Genomic DNA, 19,637 nt, shown 5'->3' with positions numbered 1-19,637 from the left:
CAACCTTATTAGCCAATTCAATGAACGGACGGGTAGGAATTACACCCGTGTTCAAATGAAAAACTGATGGATGCATTGAAAGCTGATTTTACCACATGGAAGACACTACTTCTTAGTGCGTCTGGATTGGGAAGAGACCCAAAGACCGGTACAATTGCGGCTAGTGATGATTGGTGGGAAGAAAAAATTCAGGTAAGCAACCTTGTATTTGATTTTGTTGTATTTTCAAATTATGTTGTTGTATGATAATATAAACTCATAGAGTTTTTGTGTTTCAGGCCATGCCGTTATGCAAGAAATTTAGATTTTCCCCTTTGGATAACGAAGAAGATGTTGAAATCATGTTTAGTGGTGCGTCCTGTACCAATGCGAATGCTGTGGCTCCAGGTGCAAAAGAGGGGTCAGCTGGTAATGATAAGGATAATGGTAGTGATGATGTCCAAGAGCTACATCCAAGTGCTGTTGAAAAACAACCTGCGAAAAGAGGTGCTGCTTATAAATCTCCAAAGAAGGGGAAGAAAAATTTTAGAGATATGCAGTTCAAGCGATTTGTGGACTCATTTGTGGAGAAAGCTAGTTCAAGCTCTGCAACTTCTTCACCCACTGATCATGCTAGGCAAGAGATAGCAGAAATGTTGCAATGAGTCATTGAAGCTGGGGCATGTGAAGGAAGTGATGAACATTTTTATGCCACGCAACTCCTCATCAAAAAGGAATTCAGAGATGTGTTTGTCACTCTTAAAACCCCTGAAGGGAAGCTCGCATGGCTTAAGAGGACTTGGGAGGAGAGGAAGAAACGCTAGAGATTACTAGTGTATTGTATTTTCAAATTATCATTTATATTGTATCTTTAATTTAGTGTGTTGTATGCTGAACCAGTTATGAATTTTGAACTTTGACATATGGTTTTCAGTTATCTGTACAGATGGCTTTCATTTGGTATGTTCTTATGGATGTGCGGTGCACCTCAATCAGTTCGGCAAGCAAAGCATATTTTTTCACATTCTTTAGAAACTGTGAGTAGGAGGTTCAATGATGTCTTAAAAGCTGTGAATCTTTTGGCTGCCAAAAATATCAAACCCATAGATGAGACCTTTGCTGTGGTGCATCCAAAAATCCGAGAGCATAGATCCTGGCCTCATTTCAAAAATTGCATAGGTGCAATAGATGGAACACATATTGAAGTCATTGTTCCACCATCTGAGCAGGCAGTGCATATGAATCGACATGGATATTGCAGTCAGAATGTTATGGCTGTTTGTGATTTTGATATGAGGTTCACATTTGTGGTGGTGGGATGGCCTGGGTCCGCTCATGATACTCGCATATGGAGGGACACTGTGTTCAATAAATACAAAAATAATTTTCCACATCCTTTCGACGGGAAGTATTATCTTGTTGACTTAGGTTACCCAAATAGAAAGGGCTATCTAGCACCTTATAAAGGTCAAAGGTACCACATCATAGAATTTTAAAATGCTGGCCAACCAATTGGGTTGAAGGAGTTGTTTAACCATGCTCACTCATCGCTTAGAAATGTTATTGAGCGTTCATTTGTGGTGCTGAAAATGAAATGGCGCATTCTTTTAAAAATGCCGAGCTACTCAATGGAGAAGCAATCAAAGATTATAATTGCTTGCATGGCATTGCACAACTTTATTAGAGATAGCAATTTGAGTGATAATAACTTTGATACACTTGCATCTGATGAGACATATGTTGATGGGGATGCGAGAACTACTACTAGTTATGTTGGTGATGAGGAAGATACGTGAGATGTACGAGATGCTATTGCGCAAGCATTGGCTGGAGGATATTGATAACGTAATTTGCGCAAAAAAATGATGTAATGCCACTCTATTATGTAATTTATAATGATGTTATCTAATTTATAATTAAGTTATCATTATCTTATTTAAGAGTAATTTATGATTAATTGTATGATATATTTGTGTTGTTAATAATTCTATTATTGTTCTGTTGTAAAAATAAATAAATATATATCTGTACATAAGAAATACATGTATTCAGTACACAGTAAGGGTATTTCAGTTATTTCTCACTACTGACAGGATTTCAGCCCATTCAATAAGCAGTCTGCCAAATATTTAACTTCTGTGACCAGCTGTTTCTTTAGCAAGCTGCTTCTCTGGCCAGCTAGCCACCAGCTGACTTCTGAATAAGTTTCAGCTGTGCCAAACAGGACCATTTGGCCTCAAGAATCAAGATCCGTCACATGAGCCTCACACTCTCCCTGACCTATTAATCAATTGCGTGGTTAGAATCCAGTGGTGGTCAAAAGCTGCATTTAGTTGTTGATGCATCAGAGCTTAAACCGCGTTTGCATCCATGGACGAACCTAGGGTTGACCCTGCAGGCTAGCAGACCAGCTACCTCCAGCTCGGCGTCCGGGACGGTGGTGTGTGTATGAGAGAGAGAGACCATAAACAATGCAACTGTACCATGTGACAAGAAAATTCCAAATTAGTATTAATTTCAGATGCAGTACACATGTATGCGTGTCGGTGGCAAAAGTCTAACTTCGTCTGTAAGCCTCTTGTCTGCCGAAATTTCAGACTGCATATACCGCCACTTCAGTTTTATGCTGTTTGATCAACTTACTACAGTTCTACTATATTCAGTATTGCTTGATCATATACTTCGGCTTGTAGGATGATTCTGGTTAGATATATATAGGACCCAAATCAGAAGTACTAGATAAAATTCTATTGTGTTTATGAATTATGCAAGATTCTATTGAGTTTATGAAAGTTGTGAAACAAAAGCTCAAGGCTTTCCGCGCGTGAAACGTTACGAGGGAAATGGCATGTTACCCTACCGTGTTTGATGGCCGTGTACATATATATGCTTGGAGGCAGCATTTGACCCTCATGGATTAACAAATGCTGTTACGCGAGCGGTGATCCGGTGATTGACAGGTATTCATGTAACCCACAGCTTGGCAATCAATTAAGATCTAGGGCATTACACCGACAGAATTTATTTGTGTTCAGGCATATATTTGTTTGAGGAAGTGCTTGGAGTTGGTGTTGTGTGCCTTGATGAATGATTCTTGCTGTTCCTGCTTTATGGCAGAGTAATTGGTAACGCATAGGGTTTTGTGTGTTCAGGATGCACTGGGTTGTTCCCCACAACAAGGTTTAAGTATTTACTTGGCTGCAATGGTGCCTTCAACTGTCTATAAAAGCAGGAGTGTATACAGTTGCACATCCTTTACATCAGTAAAACAGTAGTGAGTTCAGTCATGCATCTGCGGAGTGATCTACTCATAGTTAGAGCAAACTACTGATAAGTCTACAAAAAGTGTATAAGTTAGCTGATAAAAATTTCCCATCACAGAGGAGAAGCTGATGCATGCTTAGCAGATTTGCAATGCTGACACATATAGACTGTAACTCAGTTGGTCATCAGTTGCTGCCTGATATCAGTCCTAATGCTAGATCCACCATTGCTTGTACTGAAGATCGACCTTACAGCGTGAATGCATATTTGCGACCCACCCGCAAGAGATTTCCATTTGTTTCCATGCGACATTGATTTGAACTTCAATTAAAGATCAGAATGTCTAAGGTTATGGTACTACTATACGTTTAGTTATGTGCACTAGCTAGCCAGTTCATCCACTTACCAGGTTATAAATGGAAAAATATATGCATGGGAGACGTGTATGACAGTATCTGTGCCCCATCCTTTCTTTGCACAGGGTGACACTAACTTATTGACAAGCAATGCAACAGGGTGTTATTCAATTAATAAGCTAGAAGTTACTAACAATTTGCATTATCTAGCCATATGTCGGTCTTAGCTTTGGTATGTGGAGGAAAAGATGCCAACATACCCTGTATGCAGTTAACAAGTCTAACTTGGTGAAGATGCCTGTAATGCATTACATTACAGGTAAGGATGCAAGTGGGTACCCAATAGCATTTTTTGTCAGCTAATTAATTATGATTGCATACCACTCTAGTTCATTTCTCCTCCTAAATTATTTACGTAGAATGTCATTCTAATTTATTTTATCAATTTTTTAGGTCGACCCAATGATCCAAAATATATATAACTTGCATCCCTGATTACAGGGTTCTTCACGTCCGTATGGTCCCATTGATTCTGCCGTATATTGTTTTCCTGCTCGATTGCTGATGAATGATGAGCATGGATGACAGAATGCAACTCACGTGGCGCCCTGTTGATCTATGCCTTCCTGTGGCAGAACTGCTTGAATTATTCCGGTTCAAGAGTGCAGACCATCGCTATACAGGCGACATGATCTCAACGCACTTCAAACGGAACAACCCAATAGTTTGTCGGGTAACGTCCTGATGAAACCACCGAATTCCGGATCGTCAAGCGTACCTCGCACGAAGGTAAGTCCAGAGATACAATCACCGTCACATTTTTACAACATAGGTCCAAATAGTTGGTACAAACCAGTACGGTAAACCTAACTAAAAACAAATTTATACAGGCAATGTTTGAAAACTTCAAGTTTTAATAAACATTATTTAGAGATGGCAGCAGAAAGAAAACACGACTACTCGTCGCAAAAGTAGGCACCATACTTAGCCCAAAGCATAGTGTCATTCCGAAGGGTCATTGCCGGCTAGGGACGGATCCCATTCCACGGATCAACCAGGCGGTAAAGTGCAGGGCCATGGGGAACTCACAAATGAGTCCTCGAATGACATACCTGAAAACCACGTTACTAGCAAGGCTGAGTATACTAATACTCAGCAATGCTTACCCGTCAATTGGGTATACTTAGCCCATAACTAGACCATAAGAGGTTGAAAGGCTCTAGGTTTCTTTTGCTGAAAAGCAACAAAGAATATGTCCTTATTTCCATATTTTAGCTTTTAGGTTCTAGTTCAATTAACCATTCTAAGTGAGCATCTATACTAGACAAGCAAGGTAGATATTAAAGCATACATCAATATTGTTCCATCAACTGTTACTTTTGTTACTCTATGTGGCAGAAGTATCAAGCAGTCTCAATCACCGCGAGAAACGGACGATTCCTGAATCAAATTTCATAACCTTGTAAGGGATCCTAGCTCACACGCTTGGAAACTTTCCTTTCCGGGCAACCATTCCCCTCATATTCCGGGTCATGGATCAAAACCACCACAAGCAACTTAGGACCATACGCACTTCCAATGTGCAGGACGTACGTCTACAACGTGACTGTATGACTGTACTCCTGTCTGCTATGCAGAATGTACTCCCACACATCGGTGCATATGAATATAAACAAAGAAAATTCGAGTGGTGGGAGACGTCCACTTGCCGGGCCAATCAGGTACTAGGCTTACCGCGTACCATATTTACGGTATGTGGCTAGTACTTTCAAACACTTGACCATCAATAACACACACTGCAGCCTTATCAAATTGACCAACACAGACGGGGTACCATTCCAAATCATGGTACTGCACATAACCCCATCCGTGATCCTTATAGTGATTGGTAAATAGTAAACAATCAGCTCCTATATCGCGCGAGTGACAGGAAATCACTCGACTTCTGCCGGTCCTATTAGCAGAGCATCTACTTGATAAGGACTCGAAAACATTACATAGGTTCCTGTGTTTCATGCAACTAGGGTTCCATAACAACTCCTAACACTTAATGCACAAGATAAATATATAACAATATAAGTGCATAGTTTAAAATACTGGGTTATGCACCGGAGCTTGCCTTCACTGGTGAGGCTGGGGTCAGTAATGTCAGTATGTTCCGAATCTAGGTTCGGGGCTTCAGAAATACCCTTGGTGACATTTACTTGAGCTTCAGAAATACCCTCGTCGGGTTTCGGGATTAGCTCGTAGGTACCGTCGGCGAGTGTCGTCAAATCTACATGATATGCAATAATTTGAAGCAAATGGTTATTATTTTGTTTTCACGATAAAGTTGCATTCCAAAAAGATTACATTCGGTACATCACTGCAAGACTTAACTAATTTTGTACAAACAAAAAGATTTGAAAGAATAACTTAAGTAGAGTTTCTGGTGTAAAAACTTTATTCCAAATGGCTATCGGTGAAGATTACTACAGAGCTGATCGAATCTACTTCACAGCATGCTTTTCAGATAGCTTATCCAGCTGATTAGGGTATGCATTAGCTGTGATTTTTCTTCAGCAAAAGTAGTCGATAGGGGTGTAGCCGATCGACATGTAGTCGATGGGCATGTGGCCGATGGGTGTGCAGTTGGCAGGCATGTATTTTACAAACAAGACCCTAGAAAGAAACAGAGGCTTGCATTTGGGTATCTAATCGGCTTAAACAAAATAAGTCGAGCGGCGATGATTAAAATCCGGCGAAGAGGCTCACCGGCGGCGAGGGAAGGGTGGGAAAAAAAAAGGTCCAGGAGTTCACAGTGGACTTGGGGTGGTTGGAATCGTAGAAGGGAAGCTTGGATTCGGCAGTTCGACCAGAAACAGAGCCAGCGCGGCGAGGTTCCGAAAGCGGAGACGGTGTTCCGGTGACTGGAGTGTAGGAAGGCGAAGGAAATTGGTCAGGGAGCTTCGGCATGGAGATGTGGTGCTGATGGTGCTCTTGGCGAGGAAGGAGAAGGGGTGGAACTTCGGTTTGACTAGAATTAGAACGGCGGCGGAGAGTGAGATCGCCGGCGCGATGTTCTGGGCTGCGCGTGCACGAGAGGAGGAAGAAGAGTGGATCAGAAAGGGGCAGTGAGATGTGGCGGTGCTGGTGGAGCACGAAATTGGAGAGGAGGAGCGGCGGAGATGGCTGACGGCGGTGGACAGAGGAGCTCCGGTGAAGTAGTCGAGCGGGGAAAAGAACAGGAATGCGGTGCGCGTGAGGGAATAAAAGAAAAGAGACGTTTACTGGGAGCATCCCCGAGCTAAAATGAGGCACATGGCCGGGCGGCAAGCAGCTGCTGGCGGTCGACGGCGCGCGTGGTGGCTCTGGCGGGCGGCGGCGCGATGCGTCCGTGCGAGGAGGAGCCAGCGGGGTTGTTTAAGCGGCGGGCGGGCTAGGTGGGAGCCATGTGGCGCAGGAAGAGCGGCGAGGGGGCAGCTGGCGGCCGGGTAAACACCAGCGATGGGCGGTGGGCGGCGCTGCAGAGAAATAGAGAGGGGAAGCAGGAGGAAGAAGATGAGGACCTGTTCGTAAATTTTGCAAAAGTTCAAAAAGTTCACTGTAAAGTAAAATTTTCTTCCAAACTATAGCTCTAATGAAAATATGCCCAAAGTCAAAAGTGTAGAGCTTAAAAAGATCTATCACTTTGCTTTAGGGTCCAACTTTAAAATAGTTAGGGTTTTGAAATTATTTTTAAAACCAACAAATCATTCAATTTCAAATAAATCCAAAATAAGTTTTACCTTTTTACTGAAACCTTGAAGCATTTACACTTCTTACAGTGGTTAAAAAGTGAAAATTTATGTTTGCAAATCAACCCTTCACATATTTTTAAATTACCTTCCATTTGTACAGAATTTACAAAAAGAACCCTAGTTTTCCAATATTACAAAAATACCCTTTTAATGGATTTTTAAGTTTTTAAAGGCATTCATCAAAACAAACACACACTAAGCTCCAACAAGCACAACTTCCTACTAGAAATTAATGTGTCTAGCTCCTAAGTACCTGAAATGTCAAACTTCCATCATAAGTATAATATGTAAATGGTCTAATGGAATATATAGATCATATATATACATCAAATGCATGCATGACATGGTCTCATTATTTGGGTGGTATGACGGCCTAAGGTTTGGATGATTTTCTACTAGTGAAAGATATATCCTTGTCATGATAAAACAACTTGTGTTGGTAGGTTTTCAGTTCTTCGGTAAGAAAAGGTGGACAATCGTCTAGTATATATATACTTCAACAATGGCAACTTCTCTAAAATAATGGAAACACCAGTGGACTAGGTTGATTATATGTGTGAGCCACACTATGCACTAGAGAAACTATTAGTCAGTGTTTCCTGATTATTTTTGTTCAATATCTTGGTTCAAAGCTAGCTTATTCATAAACAATGCAGTAGTACACATAAATATCAAGCATCTATATATAGAAATATGGGCGTTTCTGAATTATTTGGCTACAATATTTTAGTAAATAATTTACATTGTCTAACCATAGGGCTTAGCTTGGCGTGTGTCAGAAAAGGTGCCAACAACACACGATCTGTATGAGGTTAAATAACAAGGTTTAGTCATCTCAAAATACATGTATAAATACATTGCATGTTAGCTAGGGTTTCTATGCAACTATGCCTATTGCCATGGCCTATGCTAGTATTTGACAAGTAAGTTCCGTGTGTGTTTCTAGGACAGAGGATCTTCATTTATTAACCATTAGGTTTATAGTTGAGGCATTCAAGTATGCAAGGGGCCGGGTTCTTCATTGAGCCTCAAAGGTCAATACTTCTAAATTTTTAGAGCTTTATTGATCTCAGGTAATTACAACAAGGTGACACTAGTTTGTCGGCTTCTATGGATTTGCTTTGTAAGGCTGCGTGCATCATCGTTATGCAGAGGCTGGGAGTATTTCAAGATCTTTATATCAACTCGATGTAGCGATTTGGCATCCAATAGAACTTCCTTTATTGGAAAAAGCATCATGGTGATACAACCAGTCTAATAAGACCACTACTCCCGGTCCATGCACAGTAATGATACACACATAATCAAATTATTAGAGGAAAATGACATGGCATCATGTATCATGCCACAATGAACTACAGCAAAATATAATTATCTTCAGTTTTGTGCACCACCATAGCGGTACTTGGACTACAAGGAAGGTTCTCCAAAAAGCAACACCTCCAAGAATGAGATGACATGCATCCGTGCCGTTGTTGCTCCAAGGAGACATGTTTTCACCCTGGAGATCCAATACTTCAAACTCCAGAGTCCAGACAATGCCTTTAACAAGGAAGAGATAAAATACAACCATTTCCAGGTAAGACCAGCTATATTTCTCCCTTGAGTCGATCCATTAATTGGTACCCAACAAGTATCACCAAATCAAAATCCTCCAATGTTGCTCCTCTCCCTTTTGGAGTCCATGCTGCCATACCTATGAGTCTTAGCCAATTGCAGTCAACTGCACTCCCAAAGACATATAGACCTTCTTTCTATGCAACACCATACTACGACAATGTTGCAAAATAGCTGGAATATTTCCTGGAATGCATCGATGTTGATCCATATGCTAGCCAGACGATCGAAGGGGAGGGTTATGAAAGTGGGGTAAAGGGAAAATACCAGCACAGATACTAACTTTCCGTGTGTTGGCCCTTAATGTGGGCTGGCATGAATACATGGACTATCCGTGCTGGCACCGGTTGCGGGTCCACTTGGAGTGTTGGCATGGCTATATAGCCGCTCATAGCCCAAACCTTACCCATTTGTACTCCTCTCCCCCCACTACCATGGCGTCACATCCAAACCCTTGCTTCTGCACTAAAACCTAGCTCCGCGCCTTTGTCGCCTTCTCCCTAGATCCTCCCTTGGTGCGGTCCCCTTTCCACCTCTTTCCAGGTGGGCCCACTGAAGGTCACGGACGTAGAATTAATAATTTTTCCAACAATTATATTTTGACGATGAACATTTTTTCTTAAAATTTCAATGGGAATGTCTCTAGTTATAATTGCAGCGTGAATTAATTTGTATTTTTTGAGGATTGCCTACAGTGACGGTGTTGGCTAGTAATTAGCACTAGTAGGATATCCTAATATCTACTGGATGTAATTAGCATCACTAGGGATACTCTATTATCTGTGTTGGCTTTGATGCCGGCATGAATGCTTATCCCTCTTTAGTGCCACTTTTCTAGTGTCTGTTTGATAATATAACAAGCCCGGATAAGATGTTTTGCAGTAGTATAATTCTATCAGAGTAAGAGGTCACGAGTTAGATTTTGGGCTAACACATAATTTAAAGAGAAAAAAATAGGTGTGGGTCCCTAATCAAGATTGGCTTGTAGCTCTATGCTTGATATTTAAGATACGGTGGGCGCAATTGTGCAAGGCAATATAGAGTATATATATTCCCAACTTTTCTCTAATAATTTAATCATATTTTTGAATGGTGCTTATCCCAGCAGAAATTTCCTTTTCTCTTCTCTTCGTGAGATGACAAGAGGGCACGGTTCACTACCGGAAAAAAGATCTTTGCCGAGTGTCAAATGTTTTGCCGAGTTTTTTTTGGGCACTCGGCAAGACACTCGGCAAAGACACTCTTTGCCGAGTGACTTTTTTAGACACTCGGCAAAGATAATTTTCAAATCATATTTTGAAGTAGTAAATTAATTTAAATAAAAATATTTTCAACTACAAAGTTGTATAACTCATCAAGATGCACAATTCTTATTTTGGACATTTCTTCATTTGATAAAATAAATATAAATTTATTCACAAAACATATATATCTCTCTCGTAGTTTATGAAACTATAAGAGAGATATATAAGATTTGTGAACAATATTAGAATTATCATGTCAGATGAAGAAATGACAAAACAACCAAAATAAACTTTGTAAATCTTGAGAAGTTGTAAGATTTTACAGTTGGCAACATTTTAATTTGAAGTCATCTTGTCAACAAAAACTACATCTGAATATAGAAAATTTGAAATTCGAATTTTGCAAATGACCTTGAATGGAAAAACCATCAAAATTAAAGTTGTAGATCTCAAAAAGTTATGAAATTTTATAGTTGACAACTTTTTGATTTGAAATCATTGTATCATATTAAAATACGTTTGAAGTTTTCAGATTTGAAATTCAAATTTTGTAAATGATCTCGGATGAAGAAACTACCAAAATAAAAGTTGTAGATCTCGAAAAGTTATGCCACTTTGTAGTTAACACCTTTTTCATTTGAATTTATTTACTATCTTAAATGAATAATTTACACTCTGTTAATTATAATATGTGGAGAATAAAAACGTAATGTTGACACACTTGGTCCAATGATGTAGTGGTAGAGGGAGTTGTTTGTGTGCAGGAGGTCGTGAGTTCGAAATCTATCATCGACAAATTATGAAAAGTTGCTGAAAAAATGTGCAACCCATTAGATGGGTCACTGGCTGGCTGTGCATGCCTCCCCCAATAATTTTTTTTCCTGTTTCATTTTTTTGGATTTTTTCTGATTTACATTTTGCCGAGTGCTTCTCTTTGCCGAGTGCCCGACAAAAGGCACTTGGCAAAAACATCTTTGCCGACGAAATCGATGCCGAGTGCCCTTTGCCGAGTGTAATCGGGGTTTTGCCGAGTGTCTCCTGAATCCGGTAGTGGTTATCATAATCTTCCACATGGAAGTTCAGCAATAGTGATCATGGAGTCTATAAAAATCGACGTCACTGGTGACTCATTTTTATTTTCTACATACATTAATATTGTGATATTCATATTATTCTAGTATGTTATTGTAGTAACCCCACAAATCAAACAATAATATCGTTTCGCTCCGATGTTAAGTGAAGCCACTATATATCTATTGAGTTGTGTGCACTGACCAGCCATACTTAAAAAACTAAAACTGATGCGGAAAAGCAGACAATTTACTTGTTATGCTTCAAAACAATATCGTAAAACTAAAATAAACAATCGGGGCCTTACTATTTTGAACACCAACAGTCCAAAGTTTGTTACCCCAATTCTTGCATCCCATGCACATTATTGTAGAATTTACCCTCGCGCGCGCTTACATTATTCACAAACAAAGTGTTCCTATGGACGCATATATTATGTGTGTGTGTGTGTGTGTGTATATATATATATATATACATATATATATATACATATATATATATATATATATATATATATATATGCGCGTGTGTGTTTGTGTTCGCATGGTGCCTACACAACATGCACACCGCCCGCCTCATTCGATCGGACTACATACAGTGTCGGTAGAAACCAAAGTATATTCCTCAACAGGCATGGTGCATGCGCGCGAGAATTTAACCGTTTGAATGAGCACGCGGCTGCACCCCCTCGATACACACGTAAAGTAAAAGTGGCAACAAGTACTGCCTCGAGATCCGCGCCGGTGAAGGCTCTCCGATCCTGCAGCAGGATTATTAGACCTTAATAATACTCTGGCACCAGTTAGTTACTTGTTTATTAGCTTCACTCAGAATTACAGGAGATTCGCTGGCCAGGAACCTTCTTCTCAAACGGTCTGCGACCTGCGTACACGGCAGTGACGGTGCGGTGCGGTGCTGTGCTGAAGCAGCGCCAGAGATCGAATCAGATACGCGCGCGCACGTGAAGGCGCATCTCTTCCCTTTCTCAGGACCGGCGACATTGCCGGAGCACGGACAGGTGTGGCCACCATCGTCGCATGCGCGTCGGCGATCGATGGCTCGGAGTCGGCGTCGCCACTGACGGCCGGATTTCACAATGAAGCTTCCTCCGTGGTGTAAGTCGTCGCCGACGACAGGGTCAAGCACCCTCAGTCTTACAAAAATGTACGTTTGGACAGGAGTGGCTCCAAACTGAAGTTTGTCAGACGTTTGTATATATGCCTTCTTCCTGTATTTACAAAAATAATAGGTCCATACAAATAGATAAACTAGTTGTCACTCTCCTTGTTCACAAAGCTTCTCTTTCTTTCACAAAGATAGAGAAACACCATGGAAAATAAGTAATTACCTACAATATTGTTCAATTTCTTTATAACCGTGGGAGACAAAGTAAGGGTAAATGGGTAATTTTGCTGCTGGAGGTTTTTATTGACACTACTCAATTATACATTTGCCTCGTAAAAATTGTTATTTTAATGGACATGGTGTCTTGTAGAAAATATCCAAACTTGAAGAGTGTACACCGGCAAATTCATGATTGAGTAGTGTCCAACAGCAAATCCCAACATTGAAAAATATCCAGCAGCAAAATTACCCATAAAAATATGCTTGAGCCAAAAATGGGTTGGGATCATTCAAACACTATCCAGCACGATCAATGGATTTTCAAGCACGGTTAGATGGTGACCAATTGATGATCTAACAAGCCTTAATTCACTCCTTAAACTCATCAAATACCATCTTCCTTGTGGGCCACGAGCAACAACAAAACCCCCCGGTCCCTTATATCGCCCTGATTGCTCTCTACCTCCACCGCCACTAGGGCTGGAAAAAAAGCTCGCGGCTCGAAGCTCGGCTCGGGCTCGGAGCGGCTCGGCTCGGCTCGGAGCGGCTCGCGAGCTTAGAACGAGCCGAGCCGAGCCTCTTTTCTCGGCTCGCTAAAACGCCGAGCCGAGCCGAGCCGGCTCGCTCCGGCTCGCGAGCCGGCTCGCGAGCTGAGGCCAAACCAATGAAAGCCTGCGTGTAGCTGTTTATGATGCTCTTTATGCATTTTTTTCTTGCTGTTAAACATTTAAGAGTTAGAAGTAAATTAAACTAAGAGAATCTTGCTGTGGTCCTGTTAAAACCTTGCTGAGTTGCTGTTATGAATGCTTCTTATTGAAACCTTGCTGTTTTCTTCAAAACTTATCTGTAATGCAATAACTAGTTGTGGCTCGCGAGCCGGCTCGAGCCGGCTCGCGAGCCGATAACGAGCCGAGCCGAGCCTCTTCCACCAGCTCGTGAAATTACCGAGCCGAGCCAGGCTCGGCTCGCTAGATGACCGAGCCAAGGCGAGCCGAGCCGAGCCTGGCTAGGCTCGGCTCGTTTCCAGCCCTAACCGCCACCTCAATCGGACATTTTTCCAATAGATCTTCTGTCACTGTCGGTGGAATGACCCATGTGATGTCATCATAAGAAGGGGAGAGGTTCATTTAGGACAACGAAAACTACTAGGCACAAATTAGAAATTTGAGAAAAATAAATCTAAAGTACTTATATCTGGATGAAATTAAAATTTATCTAGTGTGTGTATTCTACTGCAAAAGAAACTTGCAAATAAACTACATTAGGAAACTAAACACATGAACAATATGGAAGAAATTAATATAACGTCTGGCCCTCAAAAGCCACGCTGCCAAACGGGACGAGCCTACGTACACATAGCATCTCACTTATACTTCTATCCTGCTCGCGTAAAAGGTTAACCCGGAGGTGCTAAGATTGGAGAATAACAGCTCTATCCTTTTTTGCACGCACACTCATGAACCACTAATGGGCTACATATCAAAATTAGGCAAGGTGTCACTAGTAAACACGGAAACATAGATGCAGTAAGTACAGAGTTGAGAAAAAGGATTTGTATCAATGACCACACAGCCGCCCATAATCTTTGTTGGATCATAAGCCGAGGGTTATACTCCCAGCCGCCTCATCTAGAAGGGTTGAGGCCTCCGTCTCCACTAAAGTGGAGCTCGAACCACAAAAGGCTAGGACCTCGAAGTCCCATTGCATTCTTGCCAGCACTCCAGATCAAGTCAGAGTGTCAACAAGTTTGACCCACCAAGGTTTAAGGTGCCTAAGATCCAGAAAGATCCTAGGGCAGTAGCTCATCGAGATTACAAAGGTTGGGTCACATCTTGACCCCTTCTCAACGCAACAAACATCTCTCTAGCCCCATGCTAGCACTAATCATTCTTAGCACTTTTTAGCTTGGTAGTCTTATTTAGTATTTGTGAGTTTATCTAGACTCTAGGAACCTCAAATGACCAAGTGATGAGGGGTATATATAGGCTTACACCCTCAAATTAGTCATTGGTCCAACAGCTCAAATTTCCGTGATCATCCATAAGATGTGTTCCGCCAGTGCAGAGCAACGCCGTGTACCAATACTGGAAGTGGTGCTGCTCAGTGATAAGGCCTGCCAGCTTCCTATCTATGACGTGAGATCTGGTGAACACACTGAGAGCGCTAGAACACGCGGATCGTAACATCGTCCTGCGAAGCTCATGCGCACACTGGTCGGACCGGTATGCAAACCAGTCTTACCGGTCCAGATAGGCGCGCCACGAAAATCTAGATCCAACGGTCCGGGATGGACCCTGTCGGCCTGGTGAAGCTAGGGCTATCCTGAGGTCGGTTGTCCACTCAAAATGCCCTCGAACGCCGTAGAGACGCAAAAAGAATAGAAATTAGGGTTTGGAAAAGAGGTGGATTTGGTAGAAAAAAGTAAACATATTTATGTTTGATTTGATTGGGCTGCCCTCAATCGACTGTATCCCTTCATATATATAGTGTGGGGAAGTTGTACTCCATTAGGAACTGATTTCCTAAAGTTTCCCGAATAAAAAATCTAAACCTACTAGATTGCACAGGCTAGACTGGTCTGATCGGTCTGCCTCGGATTTTGCCAATTTTGGTCATCAACGGTTCCCATTGTAGATGCTGAGATGGAAAAGTACGCACCAGTTGATAATGAATTTCATCTCTTCCAATATGGTCCTGCACAAAAATATGAAAAACCAAGTTCTCGAACACTCAAGAAAGGATAAAAAAGCGAATTGAGCATAGCCAGTTGGTAAGGTTCCTTGTAGTGGCCGTTGGAACCGGTGGTGAAAATACCTTCACCAACGGTTTAAGATACAAACCGGTGGTGAAATTAAAATGGTCATCACCACCGGTTCATAACTGATGATGACTACTTTTACTGCGGTTCATGGTACAAACCCACTGTGCAGTAAATTGAAACGCATCAGTCGTATGAAAAAAATTATAACGTTATCATACAAAATCATATGAAGATAAACTTTCTATCAAAATTACAGAGCTCAATAAGATCTAAAACTTTATAGATGATAACCTTTTCATTTGAAATTATCTATATACCAAAATATTTGTTATAAATTATTAGACCTATCAAACGAGCTTAGACAAAAAAGATCAACATCAAAGTTGTATTGCTCGACGAGATCTAAAACTTTGCAGTTGATAATATTTTCATTTGGTATTATTTTTTATCTAAAAAGTTTACTATAAGATTTAGAAAATTTAATATAAAAGAATAATATCCATTCACTTATCACAAATTAATTGTGAAGAGTAGTGGTATAGAAAGGTCGCACGATCCTGTATGTTGGATGTTGGATGTTGAGATGGTTGATTGTGCGGTAGCTGGTTGGGCATAAATTTTTAAAAAGGCTATCACCACTGATTCATGGCTCTAACCGGTGGTGATGATGACCAACAGCATCACTGCCAGTTTAGGGCATGTTGGATTAGGGTCAATGGTGATGTTAATAGCTGTGGTAGTGTTTGTTGATGAGGCCATCACGTGACGTTCATAGACGGTACTAACAACCTAATCCGTGTTAGGGCGCCACGAAGGCCGACATGCTAGTTGCATGCGTGTCAGCACGTGTACCTTCTTTGCCGGTTTCATTTTAGCAATGGCCAGGCCGATTCGGATGAGCTTTTGGTATTGGTGCTAGGTAGGTGTAAATGGATGAGATGTTCTATAGTAGTTAGGGCTGGATAACGAGCCAGCTTGGCTCGACTCGGTCTGACTCGTTAAGATAACGAGCTGGCTCGGCTCAGCTTGTAATCCTAACGAGCGGAAAAGCCTGCTCGGCTTGGTCCAGCTCGCGAGCTAGCTCAGGCAGCTTGCGAGCCAAACACTTGCCGGGGGTGTTCGCCCGTTCCTTATCATCCATGGAGCAATGGCGCCCGTCATGCTGATCCCATGGTCTGTGTTGTGGAGGAGCCCTGAGAGGGAGGCGGTGGGGGAAGGCTGGGGGTAGCCGATTTGATTGACGGTGAAGGGCCAGCCGCACGGCAACACGACCACGCAAGTCGGGGGGTGAGCGAGCAGGGCTGAGACTCTGGGTGGGCGAGCGGACGAGCTAAGGGAGGCCAGCCGGCGCCTGCGGATGAGCGTCTGTTGGGGCGACAGGCAAGCGGCCGCGCGTGTCAGGGGCGGCGACCGAGTGGCCTCGCGGGATAGGGGCGGCGGATGAACGAGTTTGGGTCAGGTGCCGGCGGACGAGGTGTGTGGGGGCTAGGTGGAGCCGTGGGGGCAGTAGTGATTGGGACTTGGTACTAGGGTTTCGATGTTGGGCCTATTAGGCCACATTTTAAGCTTCTAAACGTTGTAATATGGACTATTAGCATGTCAGCATGTTAAACTAGTTAGGCTCGCGAGCTGGCTCGAACTCGCTCGTTATACTAACGAACAAAAAGTCTGGCTCGACTCATTAGGAATTGGATGGAGCCGAGCCGAGCTGAGCCGAGCCGAGCAGAGTAGAGCTAACTACGAGCCGAGCGAGCTAATGAGCCACAATCATTTTTTCCAGCTTTAGTAGTAGTGATCAAGGGTATCCATTGTAATGTCGATGGTCAGACTGATACATATGAGCTTTCAGTATCCATGATGGGTATCGGTGCTCGATAGGTCGAAATGGATGAGATGTTCCGTAGCAGTGATCACATGGCTGATAGGACAAACCGTGAAAAAGTTCTACCTTCCAGAGGATCTAAAGCCGTGAGAAACTAACCAGTTTTTTTAAGATAATGAAGGTAATATCTAACCTCTGCAGAAATTATATTTTGTTATGTATGTACCAGGATTTGAGAATGAATGTAAATGAGCATATGTTTTGCAAGCTATAGATCACCAAGGCAACCTTGGAAACCTTATTAGGCGGTTAGTTTAGTAACGTGGTAGTCTGTTAACAGTCGAAGCTTTGTGGAATAGAATATGAATTGGACAAGAAGCAAATGAAGTAGTCTCAACGTTTTGTATAATATTATTATGCTTTTGACTGCATCTGCTACGAAAACCCGGCCTTCTCTGAATTTGGATCACATATCAACAGTGTATATGCAAAATTTTCCCACAACAGCATGTGTAAAGGTTATCTGTGCTATGTATGTTATGTAGAATCATATAGAAATAAGTGATAGCTTTGTAGAACATTGTGCACTATTTTTATTCATTGTTACCAATAGTTTTGCTTAATATGCTGCTACTCGATGTGAACTATTTTTTGGACAGCAAGATGTCCGACAATGCAGATTGGAATGAGGAGAACACTAAGCTTTTGTGTGAGTTGTTTGCTGAACAAGTGACGGCACACAATCGCAGTGGCACTCACCTTAACAAGAGTGGCTACAAGAATGTGATGGAAAAATTTAAGGACAAGACTGAGTTGAATTATTCCAAAATGCAGTTCAAAAATAAATGGGATAAGATGAGAAGAGAGTATGCCAATTGGAAAAGATTGGTTAAGGAAACCGGATTAGGATGGGACAATGAGAAGAAAACCTATAAAGCACCAGATAGTAGGTGGAAGCAGCTGAATAAGGTAGCCTTACGAGTTTATGAGGCTATTTTTTGCATATATTTGAAGTGCCAACAATTTTTTAAACTTATTTGTATATGTTTACACGATTATCCAGGAATTAGCAAATTCAAAGATGGACCCCTTCAGTTTGAAGAATTGAAATCATGTTTGAAGATATTCGAAACTCAGGAGATGACCATTGGGCTCCTTCAAGTGGTGCTGCACCTACTAATCAACAAGATGCCGAAGCTGATGAAGCGGAAGACAAGGATGAAGATTATGAGGCTAATGAAGCAAGTGATGACCGTGAAGAGTACTCCCCTGAACCTTCAAAAGGAAAGCGTCCTGCTCCTTCTAACCGGAAAGACAAGGGTAAAAACCAAAAAGTTCAGGAGGACATTGGGTGCAAAAAGAATTGAGCAAGCTCGTTGCTTTGAGTGAGAGAAGCACTGCATCATGTGAGTCTTTGCCAAGGAAGGATGAAAGTTCTGGTTGTTCCATCAGAGATGTCATGACTTTGGTGATAGAGTGTGGAGCTGTTCCAGGGACCAAAGAACACTTCATAGCTTCTCAAGTGTTTGTCAAGCGGGCTGAAAGGGAGATGTTTATGACATTGGAGACGCCGGAAGAACGATTCCAATGGCTTACCATGAAGCATATGTGGATGACTAGGAATGATTCATCCATGTAGTGCGAGAACATGCTGTTTGCATGTTTCTCTGTACCTCTTTTCCTTGTGTGCATTTTTTTTCTATGAACCTTACACAATTTTACTAGTGTGGTTGTACTATTTTTCCATGAACACATGATTTATTTTCCTGCTGTATTGTACCATTTTTTATTGAACATATGACATTATTCTTGCTGTATAACAATATTTCTCAATGAGCTAATTCCTGTTGTAATAATATATGGTTATCTTAAATTTTGTTTATGTATCTTTTGAACAGATGTCTTCTTCTGAGAGTGAAAGAGACTCGAGTGACTCAGAAGATCATGATTTGAGAGTCATGGAGGCTATTAAAGAGAATCAAAGCACTATCCATCTTGCTGCATCATTTTTATCTTGGTACTATGCATCTTATAATGACAAGAATGAGTGTAAAACACCAACATATCCTGGTTTGGCTTGGGTTATGGATGCTCTAGATGATCCAAAGAATGTTATGAAGTCTTCAGAATGTCACCACGGTTGTTCTACAAATTACATGATGAATTGGTTCGTGATTTTGGCTTGACTTCCTCTATTCATATGTCATTTATAGAATCTCTTGGGTTGTTTCTTGTGATTTGTGGTCAATGTTGGTCCAACGGCGCAATCAAGAAAGATTTCAAACATTCTAGTGAGACTATTAGTCGCAAATTTACAGAAGTGTTGCATTGCATGGTACAAATTTCCAAGAAGTATATACAACCTAGAGATTCTAATTTTCGAGATGTTCATAGTAGAAT

The 19,637-nt window shown here is 41.6% G+C and overlaps 1 pseudogene; it reads left to right on the top strand.

The window, feature by feature from the left end:
* Positions 1-66: 66 nt before the first annotated feature.
* On the top strand, positions 67-18,604 carry LOC112898111 (annotated as a pseudogene).
* The last annotated feature ends 1,033 nt before the right edge of the window (positions 18,605-19,637 follow it).

This window comes from Panicum hallii, chromosome 6 (assembly GCF_002211085.1).
Source record: "Panicum hallii strain FIL2 chromosome 6, PHallii_v3.1, whole genome shotgun sequence".
NCBI lineage: Eukaryota > Viridiplantae > Streptophyta > Magnoliopsida > Poales > Poaceae > Panicum > Panicum hallii.
Note: the sequence above shows the minus strand (reverse complement) of the source record. Positions and strands in the feature narration are given on the sequence as shown.